The sequence below is a fragment of the Tachypleus tridentatus genome, chromosome 6 (genome assembly GCF_004210375.1).
Source record: "Tachypleus tridentatus isolate NWPU-2018 chromosome 6, ASM421037v1, whole genome shotgun sequence".
NCBI classification, from domain to species: domain Eukaryota; kingdom Metazoa; phylum Arthropoda; class Merostomata; order Xiphosura; family Limulidae; genus Tachypleus; species Tachypleus tridentatus.
The window spans coordinates 104,690,715-104,707,246 of record NC_134830.1 but is presented as its reverse complement, the minus strand read 5'-3'; the positions used below and the strand labels follow the sequence as shown (position 1 = coordinate 104,707,246).

The 16,532-nt window shown below is 32.8% G+C and overlaps 1 protein-coding gene and 1 long non-coding RNA gene across 11 annotated transcripts in view; one reads left to right on the top strand and one right to left on the bottom strand.

The window, feature by feature from the left end:
- Positions 1 to 4,729: 4,729 nt before the first annotated feature.
- Positions 4,730 to 6,389, bottom strand: LOC143253233 (uncharacterized). The gene is made up of 2 exons (XR_013029457.1): positions 5,473 to 6,389; positions 4,730 to 4,968 (listed from the first exon to the last, which is right to left on the bottom strand). It is a non-coding gene; the product is annotated as an uncharacterized LOC143253233 (long non-coding RNA).
- LOC143253229 (uncharacterized) overlaps positions 4,857 to 16,532 on the top strand; it is a 146,306-nt gene continuing 134,630 nt past the window's right edge. Inside the window, exons 1-7 of one of the 10 annotated variants that reach the window (XM_076506715.1) lie at positions 4,871 to 4,995; positions 6,414 to 7,040; positions 7,360 to 7,561; positions 8,749 to 8,869; positions 11,961 to 12,081; positions 12,624 to 12,888; positions 13,300 to 13,481. The gene's annotated coding sequence lies outside the window, so the exon portion shown is untranslated. Of the gene's footprint in view, positions 4,996 to 6,413; positions 7,041 to 7,359; positions 7,562 to 8,748; positions 8,870 to 9,537; positions 12,082 to 12,623; positions 12,889 to 13,299; positions 13,482 to 16,532 lie in introns of all 10 variants that reach the window. The other 9 variants (XM_076506713.1, XM_076506714.1, XM_076506716.1 and 6 more) reach the window with 9 other exon arrangements.

Below are 16,532 nucleotides of genomic sequence, written 5' to 3'. Positions count from 1 at the left end.
TGGTATAGATTTTCTTTTTTACTTTTCCATTAGGTGGAAAGTAACTATGTTTCTTTTCGCACTATGGGTAAGTTGCGGTTGAGCTGACATTACACATACATTTTTCTTTTCCTACGAACTGATCTAGTATCTGTTCTTTGAATTACTAACATTTTATCAAAAAGTTTAGTTTAAATAACTTAAAATCGATTTTTGAAGACATTAAAACAAAATTCTTTAGTTAAAGTAAATTATGATTAAAAGAGTGAATCTTCTATGAATTTTAGGGTGAATACTGGGCAACTGCCTTGAGTTGGGATGCTATTCAGCTTGTAGGTGTCGTAAGCTTTATCGACAAAAGTTACAATTATATTTTGGTAGCAGTTAGTAAAAGAGATAAGATTAATTCTCTTATTACAGACTACTTCCATAGAGTTTACTCTATTCTTAGTGTTATTCTATCTTAAGAACCAGTTATGCTGAGAGGTAACTGCATGTAATTTAAATCTAATCAAAAACACTTTAGGTGGGAGTGAAAGTTAAGCCCAAAAAAAATTTCGGGCTACATCTAAAAGGAATGAAATCAAAATAGGCTGTAAAATTGGCACCTGTATCTAGAGTATTAATAAGAATTTTACAGCAAATATTATTTCATTGATTACCTATCCACTTTTTTGTTGCTGTTGTTAATGTTTAATTTTGGACATGGTAGTGAGTAACGCAAAACACTTAGCTTAGTTAATTAATGAATAAATACTTGCAGTAAAATTCTTATAGATGCTATGTGTAACTACCAGTGTGGCTGCCGATGTTGATTTCACTTCTTTAAGTCCTTTTGTTGTTGTTTTTCTTGCTACACCTTTCTCTAGGCCCGGCATGGCCTAGCGCGTAAGGCGTGCGACTCGTAATCCGAGGGTCGCGGGTTCGCGCCCGCGTCGCGCTAAACATGCTCGCCCTCTCAGCCGTGGGGGTGTATAATGTGACGGTCAATCCCACTATTCGTTGGTAACAAGAGTATCCCAAGAGTTGGCGGTGGGTGGTGATGACTAGCTGCCTTCCCTCTAGTCTTACACTGCTAAATTAGGAACGGCTAGCACAGATAGCCCTCGAGTAGCTTTGTGCGAAATTCCAAAACAAACAAACAAACCTTTCTCTAACTCCTAAGATGTTCTTGGTCAGATAGCATGGCTATCTTTCAATACACACCAAATAAAGTGATGCTCAATAGTAACCAACATTATCCTTGAGATCGTAATTATTTGTCACAAACCTGTACAAAATTAATCAGATTAAAAAAAATTCTCTTAAAACGGTATTTAACAGTGTCCTTTATAGTAACGCTATGGGATTTAGATAATGTTTTATATTAAAATTTATCCTTAACGAGTCTCCGATTTAGATTACGTAAGTTACATATTAAGATTTCGTATATCTGGAAATTATAATTTTCATTTAGAAGTCAATTGAATGTGTATCAATCTTGTTGGCAAATATCATAAATTCGATATATTAATTGAATGGTTATTACAACTAATTTATATACAAATATTTATATATTTGTTTTGAATTTCGCGCAAAACCGTCCCTAATTTAGCAGTGTAAGATTAGAGGGAAGGCAGCTAGTCATCACCACCCACCACCAACTCTTTTATCAACGAACAGTGGGATTGATCAAAACAATATAACGCTCCCACAGCTGAAAGGGCGAACATGTTTGGTGTGACAGGGATTCGAACCCGCGACCCTCAGATTACGAGTCGAACACCTTAGCCCATCTGGCCATTCCGGGCCTGGTCAGGAACAATCTTTTACCAACGGTTTACGGAGAGTGAAGTATAATAATTATAAGCTGACATACATGTACATTTCATGTGGCGACAATGCTGACGAGCTCTATTCTTGTCTGGTCTTAGGTAGGTTTCTCACAGCCAGTTATACAATGTCTTCGTAAAAATACTAACATCTGAAGTTAATTCTCTGATGTTAAACGGTTCGTAACGTTCGAAATCTATAAACGTTCCTAATTATATTTTCCCGATTAATAAGCATTTTTCACAATTATAGGTTCAGAGGTTTATAGTATACAAGCTGTATGCGAATCTTTTCTTTATGCCTCATTAGTGAAAAGGAATTTCGAAAAGCTAGTGTAACACTAGGAAAATAAACTGCAAGTGGTATAGATTTTTTATATTAAAATATCTAGAATTTTTTTTCCTAATGGGGTGGAAAGTAACTAAAGTTTCTTTTCGCACCTGTCTCACCGTATGTTGCAACTTTTATAACCTTTAAGGAGAAGTTTTAAAAAGTTCAGTTTTCCCAACAATACTGGTATTTACGTAGATATATACATTGTTAATTCTCACACTCAAGTCTTCTACAAATTTAGAAAACAGGCGGAACTTTCGCGATACACAAGCACTTCTAAATACATATTAAACTGAAACATAGAGAGTAATTTTTTTTTACATAATAGTAAATCCGTTACACCATTAAATCGGTACAGATGTATCCAGAAACATTATGATAATTGCTTAAGCTATTGTCAAGTGACGTCAATTGCTCTTTAATTAGGATAATTTCATAAAATTTGACTTGACGAGGAATAATTAATACCCATTCATCTGGATTATTCTTTTAAAAACTTGAGCTACTAAATGTTAGTCTAATTTGCATGGTCTAACCAATAATTATGTATCTGCATGTTATTTCACCTTAGTTTTGATGCTCTAAATCAGCCGTCTTTAATCCCATTGAAAGGGGAAAAATGGTCCATTTTTACATTTAGGTTAAGATGTATTAAAAATGTTGCTGACACCTCCCGTGACTTTGCATAGGCGTGCGCAAAATGTTAGTCAAATGAGAGCGGTTTTTGTTGAATAACTTTGCATGTATGACTTTTTTACACCAAATGGGACTCTAAATTATAGTTGTTTTTTTTTATAACCTATCAGTGTAATTAATTTAAAAAAATCCTTCAGTGTATTTCTATTAAATACTTCCCGTATTTTTTGTGCGAAAAAATTCGTCAAAACTGGATTCATCATATCTCTATTCTTTAATAGACTGCCTTAATTTAATATGATATGAGAAAAGTCCAATAGAGCACACTTGCTGAATGTGATTAGTTTGAATTACCACAGAAGGTGGAAAATTGCTAAACTGTTACTTATTTATAGCAGTATCCTCCAGCAGGTTGTCTTGGCTGCACTCCATAATACTTTGTAGCTTCATACTTGTTTAACGATAACTGTTACTCGTATTTTAAGAAATTAAACTTGTATGGTAATTCGCTTAATAGTGACAATTTACGACTTTGTCCTTGGGCGGTGGTAGATTAACGACCTTGCTATCCCGGAGCCGTTTTTGGCTTATTTCCACGTCAAATAGTTTAGTTACTACTTACGTCACAGTAAGTTAACAGTGTTTAAAGTGGCTACAGTAAATTGTACCAATAAGTAACTTGAGATAAGTTATCAATAATCTCGGGCGTTGTTTTTTTATTATTGACGGAACGGATTTAATGGTCTTCAAAAATGGTTCTCTTGAACTTGACCGTACAATTAACAGCAAGTTTGCAATTGGTATTGCTTTGTGGCAAATGTAAGTAACTTGTCCCCAGCACAACTGGTTTCAATATTGCTCTTATTTTCGACTTGTATTACGGTTACGTTTAAGATATATTTTAATTTTTAAAATGGAATACCAAAAATATCATAAAACAACAATAAACAAACTATGGTGTGCATTATAATTTTTAATACTAACTTCAGCAGTTTGGTTAGTGAACTTAAACATTAAGATAACGGGATGAACTGAACTGCCTTAATAATTTAACAGGATATCAACAGGTACAATCTAGCAATAGCCAATTCTAAAGAAGAAGACCCTACTACATTACAAGATGAGACTTGTACTTATCAATGGTTCGGTAAACTCAGCTATATCCACGCGATCATAAAACAAATTTTTACTTTGGAAATTATGCAAATTTGTGTACCATGATTCTCTTATTTCATCCACCACCAACACTATTGTAAATTTAGTATTATACTATAGATATCTTTTCAAACATTAGCTTCTATTGAACAGTGACTTAGAGAACTAGCTCAGTTTACATTACCTTGTTTAAATACAAGTGTTTGAGTTTTACCTTTATCTTCAAGGTACCTACTTTGACAAGTATGCTTCCTTTGCTACTTATGACATGAAAGACCTTGAACTATTTGAAATCAATAATAACATTTACATAGCAGTTGCAAATTATGAAAATGACTATGACATAGATTCAGAGATCTTTAAAATACGACGTCGATCAGAAGAACTGGAAAACATTTCGAAGAATTCGAACATATGGAGCAATGTATTTTGAATATTTTTCTCTCGGAGAACAACTTTCCAAAGAATTCTTGGTAATTGCGAATAACCGTGACGCTTTTAAGTACCTTGCACTCTTTGCTCATTCACTCTTCTAAAATTCATAGTGGTGTGTGCGTGGTTATTTAAAATGTGGTAACACAGCATTCAGTTTTGTAACTTAATTCTTGCGTTACTATATTGCTATTGATGAAAGCTTGACATTACTAGGATAAACCATACAATACTGAAGCTCCAGCACATCTCGATGCTAAGATTTTTTTCATTTAAACTTTGCGAACTTTTCCAGTTTAAAAACTTTGATGAGACATGCTGAATACCAACTTTCCTTACACAGATAATGATCATATAAAATAAGAGTCAACACGGTCATATATAAGTTTGTGGAGGACAAATTTATTCCTTTCCAGTGTCTGCAAACAGTAGAAACTACAAGAGTCTCAACAAATTTTTTGTGGAAGGTACGGTGAATTCGCGATGGTCATTAGCTATATGATGCTGTTCAGCTTTACCAGTATGATGACTGGCGTCTCGTACTCTCTTCAGCTCAGTACACTCGAGAAAGTATGGCTGTAAGAGTCCTTTCCATGTCGATTGATTACGTGAAATCTTCATCTATGACAAATACAGAAATTATAATTGGTAACTGTCTTAACTAGTTCTAGTTACGTAACTATTCAGTATTAAGAATTTAAGAATGCAATTTAAAATCTTATTTTCTTAATTTTATAAACGCTTGGCTCTAATCTTGAGTATTAATTGGTCTTAATTTAGTCTTTTATATAATATAATCATTTTTAAGCTGTCTCTAACCCAGAACTGGAGGGATCATTAAACGTTTTTGTTTTAACATTTTCTCATGAAAATCGTATCAAAGAATGGCGAGATAGAAGAATGAATTGGTGTAACAATGTACTGTTTAAGACCAGAAGCTTGAATATTAAACAAATAGGAAAAAAACGTTAATATGTTCTACATAGACCAAAAAGAACCAATAATTCTCAATGGAAACTTAACATTTGAAGGCGACTTGACAATAGCTAGATAGCTTAGGACACCACAGGTAAAAACATCTCGAATAAATTAAGTGACTTAAGAGAAAAGAGAAACTGGTAATACCTGTAGGAAATCTGTATCAAAACTGCAGTCCATGAGAAAATCGTCTTGTGTAGTGTTATAACTTATTGAAATTACGCATACACACGTCTTTTGACGCAAAACAAAGATTCCTTATTTTCAAGGGGATCTCTGTTTTAATGCACCAATGTCGAAATGGTATATTATGATTGATAAGAAAATAGCAGAAATTTAAGTGGCTATTTTAAAAGTATATAATGTTTTTATTTTTTGCCTTTGTTTTTCGACAAGAAAGTAACGGATGTTTCTATTTTGTTGTCATGATTATAACCTACTTTTACAGAGATTAAATTGAGGTCTGCAGTATAGCAATGTAGAAAGCGAAGTTATTTGCATCAATATCGCTTTTTACACGCTTAGGTTTTCTTCATGTGCCAAACTATCTTTCTTGTATATTAAGATTTTATTTCTATCTACGCCGTATTAAAAATATTCGGTTATCTAAATAACTTTTATCCATATTGTTTATGGCTGAGAAGGGGGGGGGGAGCTTGAGTATTTGTAGTTACTGTAAATTAGTAATAAGTTGGTCATAATTTAATCGAAACTGCAATTCTGTGTAGGTAGGCATGAATCGTATTGCGTTCTTCTAGCTTGAAAAACTAAAGACTAGAATGGTCTACGACCATTCGATATTATATGAACTAGAAAAAAAAAATCATCGTAGATTAACTGTCGTAAAACAAACTGGTCAAGATACAGAAAACTGATAACAAGGCGCTTCGTACATCCAGTGACCAGATTATTACGGGTGAGTTTTTTTGTGTTTTTCCAGCTGCAATCTGTATTGCCACTGCGTCTAATATTGTTTTCACAATATGAAATTTGTTATGTAATATGGTTGTCAAAATTGTTTTTAATTAATTGACTCATCCTTCTTGAAGTAAAACTAATTTATTTATAATTGTCATCACCAATTCCAGGTGAATTCTATTTTAAGAACATAAACTTTGTCGTGAAACCAGCAAGTGCTACTTTAACGCTGTTGACACAACCATGTTAAATAGTCAGAACATTACTAGCATTGGAGACATAGTGATATTTACTGACCCAAACAGATCATCGACTCTTTCGTGAAGTCCCAAAATATGAGGGTTAAAGACATGAAAGTAAATGGCAAAGTGGATGAAATGAACACATCGATGCTGGTTACTTATAGTGAAAATCACGAAATCTTTGCTACCAAAATTATAAAGGCACCATTGTATGCGAGATATGTCTTTATCAATGGGATCGTTGACAGAATGGTAATTACTCCCGAGAGCTTGCTTTTGACTTGAGGAGACCAAACTGTAACTGAGAATTTGGAATTCGTGTTTCTTAAGGTAAAAGCATTGGAATGTAGTCGGAACATTAACGGTATTAACTTAGAAATTTTACGAAGATGTACTTGTCGATGGTGATCACGTTATTACAGGAGAGAAAATAATAAAAAGTTCAGGTATCAATGGATACTTGATTATGGTGAAGGGAGCTCTGCTGAATAACGCGGACATTGTGGAGTTTTGGGAAAAACTCATTATGGCTGGAAGGCTATCAGGAAATACACAGTAAGATACCTATTCTGTAAGAAGTTCCAGTAGCCAAGTTATTTTATAAATAAACTTAAATTTCGAATAAATCAATTTGTACATATATTTAACCATACCTTAACCAGGTATACTTTAGTTGTTTAAGGTTAAGAAATGAGAGCTAACATTAATGCAACAATAGCTACAACAATAATTTCGTACCTCGTAACCTAAGTATTCCACTTTAACAACTAAAACATTTAAACGTTCAACGCTCTTTAAAATCAACAGTAATATAATACTTAATTGGCCACTATTTGAGTAATATTGTTTAAATATCTCTTCCAATTCCATACAGCTTCATGTCTATCGTCGAACTAAATGATTTGCACTCAAAAACTATAAATGGAATAAGAGATTCCTGGTCCTGAAGTACTTTTACTGAATCAAAGATGTTATCATTACTTCACCAAAACACTTTGAAAGAACATGTAATGTATCCAATTTGGAAGTAACTGACTCTCTCAAGGGACTAAAAGTCATGAAGGATGAACGAACAGGTAATTTTAAACGAAACTTTACTTAGGCTCATATTGTAACTATTATTACCATTCTATAAACTTAATAGAACAGTTTCCTGTTCATCTTCGCTATACTAGGTTCATGAGACAATCTAATGAATTTTATTTTGTGGAAGCTTTAGTTGATCTTTTCCTTTTTATAAGAGTAGGCTCAATATTTTTTTTCTCAGTGAAGACTGGCCGAATCAGTTGGACATCATGGTAAAAAGTCGATTACAAACAGTATTAGGTAAACTCTTAAATACTAGAGGAAATCTTACTTTTTATTTTTGGTAAATGTTAAAGGTTTATTTTAAAGACTTCTAGCTTACTGAAGCGTCCTTACTTTATTTGTAAATCGCAGTACTTGCAAAATCAAATATTAAAATAGTATTGGTGTTTTGAAGCAATACTTTCTTCAATACCTACTTCTAACTCGGCATGAATTCAACTTTAGGAAAGAAACGGTTAGTCTTCTCTCTTTAATCTCAAATCAATGTCACAAATACTTCCACTTTTTTGTAAGCTTTCCAAAGTATAATTCTAGTTATTTATTCTGAATATGCATGAGTTGAAACGAGATAAACTCTTCTTTGGATGATGAACAGTGAAATTGTAGGTACTAGTCAACCTTCCTTCAGTCAATACCAAATGTCGCACCTCTCGGGCCTAAACTGGTCAAAAATCCTCATTACATTGAAATTTATCTGCGCCATTCAAGAGGTCCTATTTGCTTTTGCACCTATTATCACCTTCACAATTTTCTTCTTTGCTTCCGTACGCAAGTTTCTTCAGAATCCTGAAAAAAATCTCTAAGATACTCCAGGATTTTTGTTCAAAACTTGCACGCATCGCACTTTCCAAGTAATCCATGTCAACTAATTTCAGTTTCTCTAGTACTCTAAATTTTCGCGTTTATGAAAGTTCTTAAAAGCAGCCTATGACCTACTTTTGGATTGTAGTTAAAGACATGGTTGTTATTCTACTGTATTTAAGACTACACGAAAATTTGAAGAAACTTCATTCAATTAATACTACATGAATAATATTTTACTTTGGAAAATCAACCAACAATTCTTTAAAAAATATTGTTTCTGTAGTTTAAAACTTAGTTTTAAGAATAAATATCTTCTTATATTTAAATTCAAATTCGAAATATCGTTACAAAGTGTATCTTGCATTTTTAGGGAGGAAGACTTTTAACCACATTCATCTTCAAGATAATGCTTGTATAGGAAGATACACAGATGGAATTCGAGTTGTTTGATCTCGCTAGGATGGCTTTAGACTAGCATGGTTCTGATCCGCGTAAGTGTTTTTAAGGCCCAATTTTATTAGCTCTTTTGACATTAATAACATTAACTTTTTCTTTTAGTTAAATATGTAGTGACGAACTCTTTAAGACATATTAATTACAATAAACATATTTTTAGCTCGACAAAATAATGAATGTTATGAAATATGTATTAAGCTTTTATATCATCTTAAAATATAAATCTTAAATGTTTGTGCTTTCATATAATTCTTAAAGTATATAATCTCAGTTGACCAGACAGTCTCATTTCTTATTGCAACATGTGTTAATTCTTGATATTGCTACACAGCAAAGTATTCTTAAATTAATTCCATCACGATATTAACTGCTATTACAAATATCGATAAGCGCATTTTCTCATGGGTACTCTTGTAATAAATGAGGATGTGGAAATCGAAGGTCCTTTAGAAGTCCATGGATTGATCGACGGAGGCGATCTCGCTAGCTTGTACAATGAAGCATTAAGACTAGACATTGGTGAGATGCCTAATTTTTCAAACTTTGTGTTTTAAGGAATAAGTTCAGGTACATTGTAGTTTCAAATTGGTTGCAGTTTTTAAATGCTATAGTGTTCTAGATTATTGTTGCCATCAGTTCAATTAAATTAGCAAGTTGTTTACTTAATTAACTATTTATTTTTTGGCATATTCTATTGGTCTAGACTGGAAATCTACAGAGGCTTGATATAAATGGAATCCATTTCTCTATAGACTTGGTACTAAAACACGAAGATCAGGTAATAAGTAGACATAAGACATTCCAGGAACTGGTGTTGAATGCAAACTCTCGTGTGGAGGGATTACTTAATGATGTTAACTTAAGATTCCTGATGCATGATGCTCTGTTTTACTTACGGTGATCAAACCATTCCTTTTCGCATGGTGATAGAAGGTGATTTGGTTGTCCATGCATTAGAAGTAGGTGGAACATTAAACAACATTGACTTTAAGGATATTTTTTTGCATGAAGACAATGTTATAACTTCCCAGAAAACCTTTTCTGACATAGATGTCGAAGATTTGTTACAGATCACTCGCATAACTGAAGATGGTTTAGTTGATGGCCTGAAGCATAAGAAATTAATAAGATACAATGACGTACGAAGTTAAAAATAAGTGTATTTAGGCTTAAGTATGAGCTTAATTCTAAACCAAACTGTTAACCCGTTAATAGTGTTAGGAATAAATTTTTAAACTATAAATTACAAAGCTGCTGAATTTAAAATGTAGAGTTTAAACCATTAATTGAACAAAACTAATTTTTCTGGTAACATCAGTGCGATTGATTTTCAGCTTCGATAAACAATGACTGAAATTTAAATGGTGTAAAGTCTGTAGTAGACAATGTGATACTAATCGAAGGAGGTAGTTGTCAAACTGACAACTTTAGTGGTGTGGATCTCGATGAGATTTTGAAAGACGCTGTACTGATTGAACCCCAGACAATAACAGCAGAAAAATCGTTTTTGAATAAAACGGAAGTTAAAAATCTTTGGTTTGATGGAACTCCAGATGAAGTTTCAAATTTGTACATAAAGAATAACTGGATGCTTCAAGATGTAAAACAAATAGTTAATAGTGATCTTCACTTCAAGAGATGTTAATATGAATTCTGACATTTATGTTCATGGGTACGTAAACAATGTAGATATCATTCGGTTGGATAAACTTGTAGTAAAGGTAAACGAACCGTTCTTTATGGGCCATATTATTTTCGAAGACACTGTTATTGCTGAAAGTGACGCCACAGTACTATGAAGTGTTCAGAATAGACCTATAGAAGGTCTATAGGTCTATTTCGCTTTGCGCGAAATTAAAAAACAAACGAACAAACTAATTTCTTCACATCAACTAACCCTTCGAGATGAACAGACTATTAACTGAAAGAAAAATACAAAACTAACTTTATTAGGAATCAGTTCTCAGTAGTGTTTAAGTCTCCTGGGCCTCCATCACTATCTCATTTGTTAATTAATTCCTCGATAGAAGCCGATGCGTAAAAAGGTATAACTACGAGTATGATATAAGATATACAATATCCAAGTTATTTATTAATCCATCACCTAAGATTTGACTGAAACATTACATTATCCAGTACCGTTGTCATTCCTGCAATATCTTAGTTAGTATGTATTAGAACAATTTTATTACATACATCTGGTATCCATACGTCGATACAAGGCCTTCTGACCAAAAGTCACCATGAACTATGAAGTGTTCAGAATAGACCTATAGAAGAATCTGCTTTCATGAATCAGTACAATGAAATCACTGGTCCTAAATTCTTCAGAAATGGATTCATAGTATTTCATATGGCCCACGTTCTTGTTGATCTGAAGCTAATAGCGTGTAATTGCTGTAATAGAATAAAGAACTAGCACGAGATTTAATATTCTTTAAAAGTGTTACTATTGACATATTAATGCAATTTTTATGCATAACCTAAATTAATATAATTAAAAATTAATGGGTAATAATTTCTCTCTTCTTTAGTCTGTGGTATTTAAAATGCTAAAGGGAAGGACCAATACCATAGTTAAAAGACATTTGTAGCTCCACTGGCGGTGAACTCCACGGTAGTTCTGGGAAAAGTAGACGATATAATTCTAGCTGAATTAAACGCAACCATTAGACGAAAAAAAAAATCAGAAACGTTAGAAGATAGCTGGAAACTCAAGAAACTAATTTCTATAATAAAAGAAGCTTTCGCTAGTAAGTTTCAAAGTTAAATTGACCTAAAATATTTTCTTAAAATGGCATTACCTTAAACTGCATCTAGTGGTCAACAGTAACTAACAAATATTTCTAATTTCAGATCAAACCATCTGCTTAACCTATTATGAACTAATACGTGAATTTAAGATATTTCACTTTTACGCCTGGGACTTTGTAGAGTTACCAGATAATACTGACGTGTTTATTGCTAAGCGACCAACGTGAAGGAAGTGGTTGTTCTGATATCTACTCTTACCATATAATTGGTTTAAAGAGAAAAAAGTTGGTAAACTTTCAGTACACTAAAACTTAAATTAATCTAACGGCTAACTTTTTTTCAAACTTTAATCTGGTAAAATTTTCTTCATAGATCTATCCAACTGCATCTGCCACACATGTAAAATCCTTGCAGTTTCAAGGATATACATTTTTTGTGACTTCGAACTTCAGTCCATTACGTTCCTGTTTTGTAACCATCATTTCTTCCATGGGTAAGAAAAACTGTCAATAGTAAATTAAATTTCAGATTTATATCTAAATTCTCAATTCAAGGAGAGAAAAGAAAAAATCTTGCACTACTCCCTAAACTTGTTACAGCTGAAGCTAAAGGTATGTCTACTGCTCAAATATTCCAATGGACTTTCAGTTGTTTTAGACGTTGGTATTCCATCCTTCAAATGGTGTGAATTTTTTTGAACACGATTGCGTAAGATGCTTAGTATTCCTTGTATACATGATTTCTGATCAACAATAAAATACTAAATCTTCAGTCTTCTGTGCAATTAATGTAAAAAATGGCTTTAAACATAGTGATACTCTCCATACAAAGAGTCCAATAAAGGTAAGATGTGCGAGACTTGCTTTTAGACAATTCAATCTTGTATTTTGATGCTCAAGTAATTTGTACACAGGAAATAGCAAGGCTCTTCAAAGTAACACTAATGTAGTTAGTGCTTTTGTATTAAACTGTATATAATACGACCATTAATGGCAGTGGTGAGCCTGATCTTGTCTACTTTTGATTTTTCTATAGATAAGCACTGTTCTTCATCTTAACAGAACTATTCTGGCTATTGCTATTGCATATGACGTGAAACTGAAACCTTTTGAAAACAGTGACATCTATGTTTGGAATTATCTGCAAATGAAATTCTGTGATCCTATCCAAAGCATAAACTACGTATACCCATTCTGTGCTTCTCCTGTCTCATAAAACTCGATACTCGAATGAATTTCTTAATGGTAGCAGAAGGAAAAACTCCAATGCTGGAGTATATTCCTTTTGTTATTATATACAGGTAATAGGTCTTTGTACTTTATTACAAGTACTGGTCATAAACACATTATTCTAAAGAAATTGTATAAGACTCCCCTCAATTTTTTGGAAACGTAACTACTTTACTCTTAACTTTCAAAACTTGTAACTGCAATGCCATAAAATACTTCTGGGATTTAAGTGAAATACAGTTACTAATTTTTTTTTATATTTGTAAATTACTGACTTCGAATCAATTGTACATAAACCAAATTTTTCTTTATGTAAATCGAAAAATGGGAACATTAGACATGCTTAGTATATTTTTCTTTACAATGTTTGTTTAGTCAAGTGTGGCCTTCGCAATTAGAATCTAATACTGTATATTTGTTCCTAAGAGTGTAGCTAGGTAAAATTATGTAATAGTTAATTTCTCGAATGTTCAATTTTTCAGATACGATTCAAACAGAAGGTACCCAATTTATAATGACTAGTCTAGAAAATACCAGAAACTGATGTACTTCATCTAGAACGGACAGTGTTTCCTTCAGGAGAACTTCTCCTCTTCATTTTAACAGATCAGACTGACAAAGTAAATTTACCGGTTGATGAGCGTTTCAGGATTTGGAAGTGAAGGTACAACTCCTTTTTTCTTTTTCTTCTATCGTAATTTACCTTTTTAAAAACTAAAAATGAACAACACTAAATTAACAATGTGACTTTCTGTACTATTTTCACATTAATTAACAGTGGGACATAAAAGCCATAGGTTTGAGCCATTAGTTTTTCTTTTCTAATGGTAAATGCTATAGCTCCTTATTTATTTATCCATTGCTTACATCTGTGACGTAATTTACTAATGTATTAGTCAATGGACAAGATTCAGGCCAATTTATGAACTAATTAATAAAGATGGAGAATGTTGATTATCACTTGCAGTTTTGAATACAGGATCAGCTATATCTAGGGAATTCTATTCAGAGTGCTATCAAAAACTGTTTCTTCTCTGCATAGTTCACTAAGATCAACCAAGTTGAGTGTTGAATGTTTTCAAGAGGTGTTGTGGACATCGTATATGATGCTGGTGTTTGATTATAGTGCTCACGAAACCCTGGCGTTGCTGCAGTGTTCTTTTTTAACATTGTAGTGCGTCTCCTCGTAGGGCTTCATGATGGGTGGGATCAGTGGGCACCGAAATATTCATTTTTTTATTATGGATTCTCCAAATAAAAATGTAAATAGTGAAAAACAATTCATATGTAAACGACTACGTCTGGAAGATTCTGAGCATCGATCTTCAACATCTGTAACATTTGTACCTTAGTTTCTTGTACTACATTCTCTTTCAGACAAACCTTTAGGGCAAATGTCTCCCTTTTTTATTTAGAAGGGATTAGAGGGACTTGCTGGCTCTCCAAACTCGTAAAGAAACTTCGATCTGGTGATATGTTGGTGGAAACATTCACATCTCAACACAGTGAACTCCTTTTGCATTCAAAGGCGATTGGGAATATACCTATTAAGGTTACGCCTCATGCTACTTTGAATTGACTATTCTATCATATTAAATCAAAACAGAAAATGTTTCGCTAAAACTGAAGATTATCATGTAAATTTATTTGAAAATGTAGTAAGCATTTATAATTTGTGTAATTTAAAACTTTATATATAATGCACAGCAATGGTAAATATATGCTTTGATTGAGACACAACTCCCATTAACCCTCTTACTTCATACATGCTACAGAGATTGGCTCTCTAAAGACTCTGATTGTATTGTGTACAAAACATTGTGCATTTCCATGTTACAGCCATCTAATGTTCATCTTTTATCGGCTGACAGTTCCTCTTTCACCCTATATATATGCTTTATAAAGGAATATTAAATCTTTGTACAAAAACTAACTTGGAGGGGTAACGATAAGATCCTTTACCCTAGAAGTATGGTGTTTCTAGCTTATGTAAAATATAAAAGAAACAACTCGATTTTTCAATACCCCCTTCACTTTCGCAGTACCGCGTTTAGTATTCTGCAAAAGGTTTGAGTGCAAGATACCAAGCCGTTTTTGTTGAAGGCTGGGAAGAGAATAATCAGAATAAAAAAAAAAATGTTAATGTGCCGTTTTGAGCGGATTTTCTTTTCACTGTCAGTTAACATGCGTTCCTCTTTGTACACTTTATACGTGTACCGCATTAAGAATCAAGAGTAAAGGTTTTAAAGTGTTGTTTGGGCTAAAACGTTACTATTTAAGGTACTTTTTGCCCGGATTTTGTAATGTTTTTTTGTTTTTTTTTACAATTCTTTGCAATTCCTATTATGAATCACTATTGTTCATGATAACTTCAGTTTCTATCCTCCTCTCATATGGTCTGAGGTTGACACACTTGTCACAATTTTATAACAAACCTGTAGTAAGACATCTCACTAATTCATAGCTTACATACTTCAGCCAGTGTGGGACACAATATATTATGCCAAGCCAAGTATGCAGGTTTCTGTATTGCTTGTTGAATAGTACCTTTCCAAGAAATTAAAAAAAATCGTAAATGGTAGCTTGAAACTCAAGTAGGAAAGTTGCAAAATGTAACTTTTAATACTATAACATGATTAGCACACGTTTACGACCTTGATACATTAACTTGACAGAGTTATGACCATATACATGCAGAAGCTGTATGGAAATGAACAAAATACACCTGAAATATATTTGAACAAATATATTTCCTCCGTTAATTACAGAAAAGTGAAATTCATAACCGTTTACATTTGTGGATAGATTTTTCAAAACATTGATTGAAATTAAGCACCAAGCTTAATCACAAGCTTTTGGGATGTTTTCCATTTTTTATACTTATTTATCACTGCAAGCTGAATTTATTTTGTTCAGAGAGTGTTGGGTTATAAATATCTATATGATGTTTATACGGAACATTGTTTCGTGAGAGATAAATTTCTATGTTATGTATGATATATTTTTTTTTTTCACACTGTAGTTAATGTTTCCACAAATTGAATGGGCAAAATCATAGTTGGCGAAACTTGATTTTTTTTTCTTTTTTGTTTTCCTTTAACTCTCCTTCCACTAGCTCAGCGCAAAGTTTTGTTATGTATTATTTATCCCGGACTAGTCTCCGATTTATTATTATTTGCGTATTCAAATAGCCTGAAATTTTAACTTTAATTTAAAAGTTAATTTAATATCGATATATATTAAATTTATGACATCTGTCAACAATATTGTCACACACAAATTTCCTTTCTTAACACAAATATATTTTAATATACAAACAAGAATACAATTTATAATAACGGTTGTAACAAATAATAATTTACATATAAAAGTTTTATAAACTTACAAACAATACTAAGTCTTCTATATGGTCTGGAATTGAATATTTTATCGACAGTTCACGATGAGAGAATTAATTCTGAGTTGATAAACTTTAGCTTTTCATCCGTGGGAGCATTACAATATGACAGTCAATCCCACTATTCGTTGGCAATAGAGTAGTCCAAAAGTGGGCAGTGGGTGATGCCTTTCCTCCAGCCTCACACCCCTAAATTAGGGACGGTTAGCGTGTAGCTTTGCGCGAACTTCATAAAAATCAAACCGAAGAAGATATCTAATTTCCTTGTGAAAAAAATACTAACGTCCGAAGCTAATTCTCTGAAGTTAAAGGGTTTGT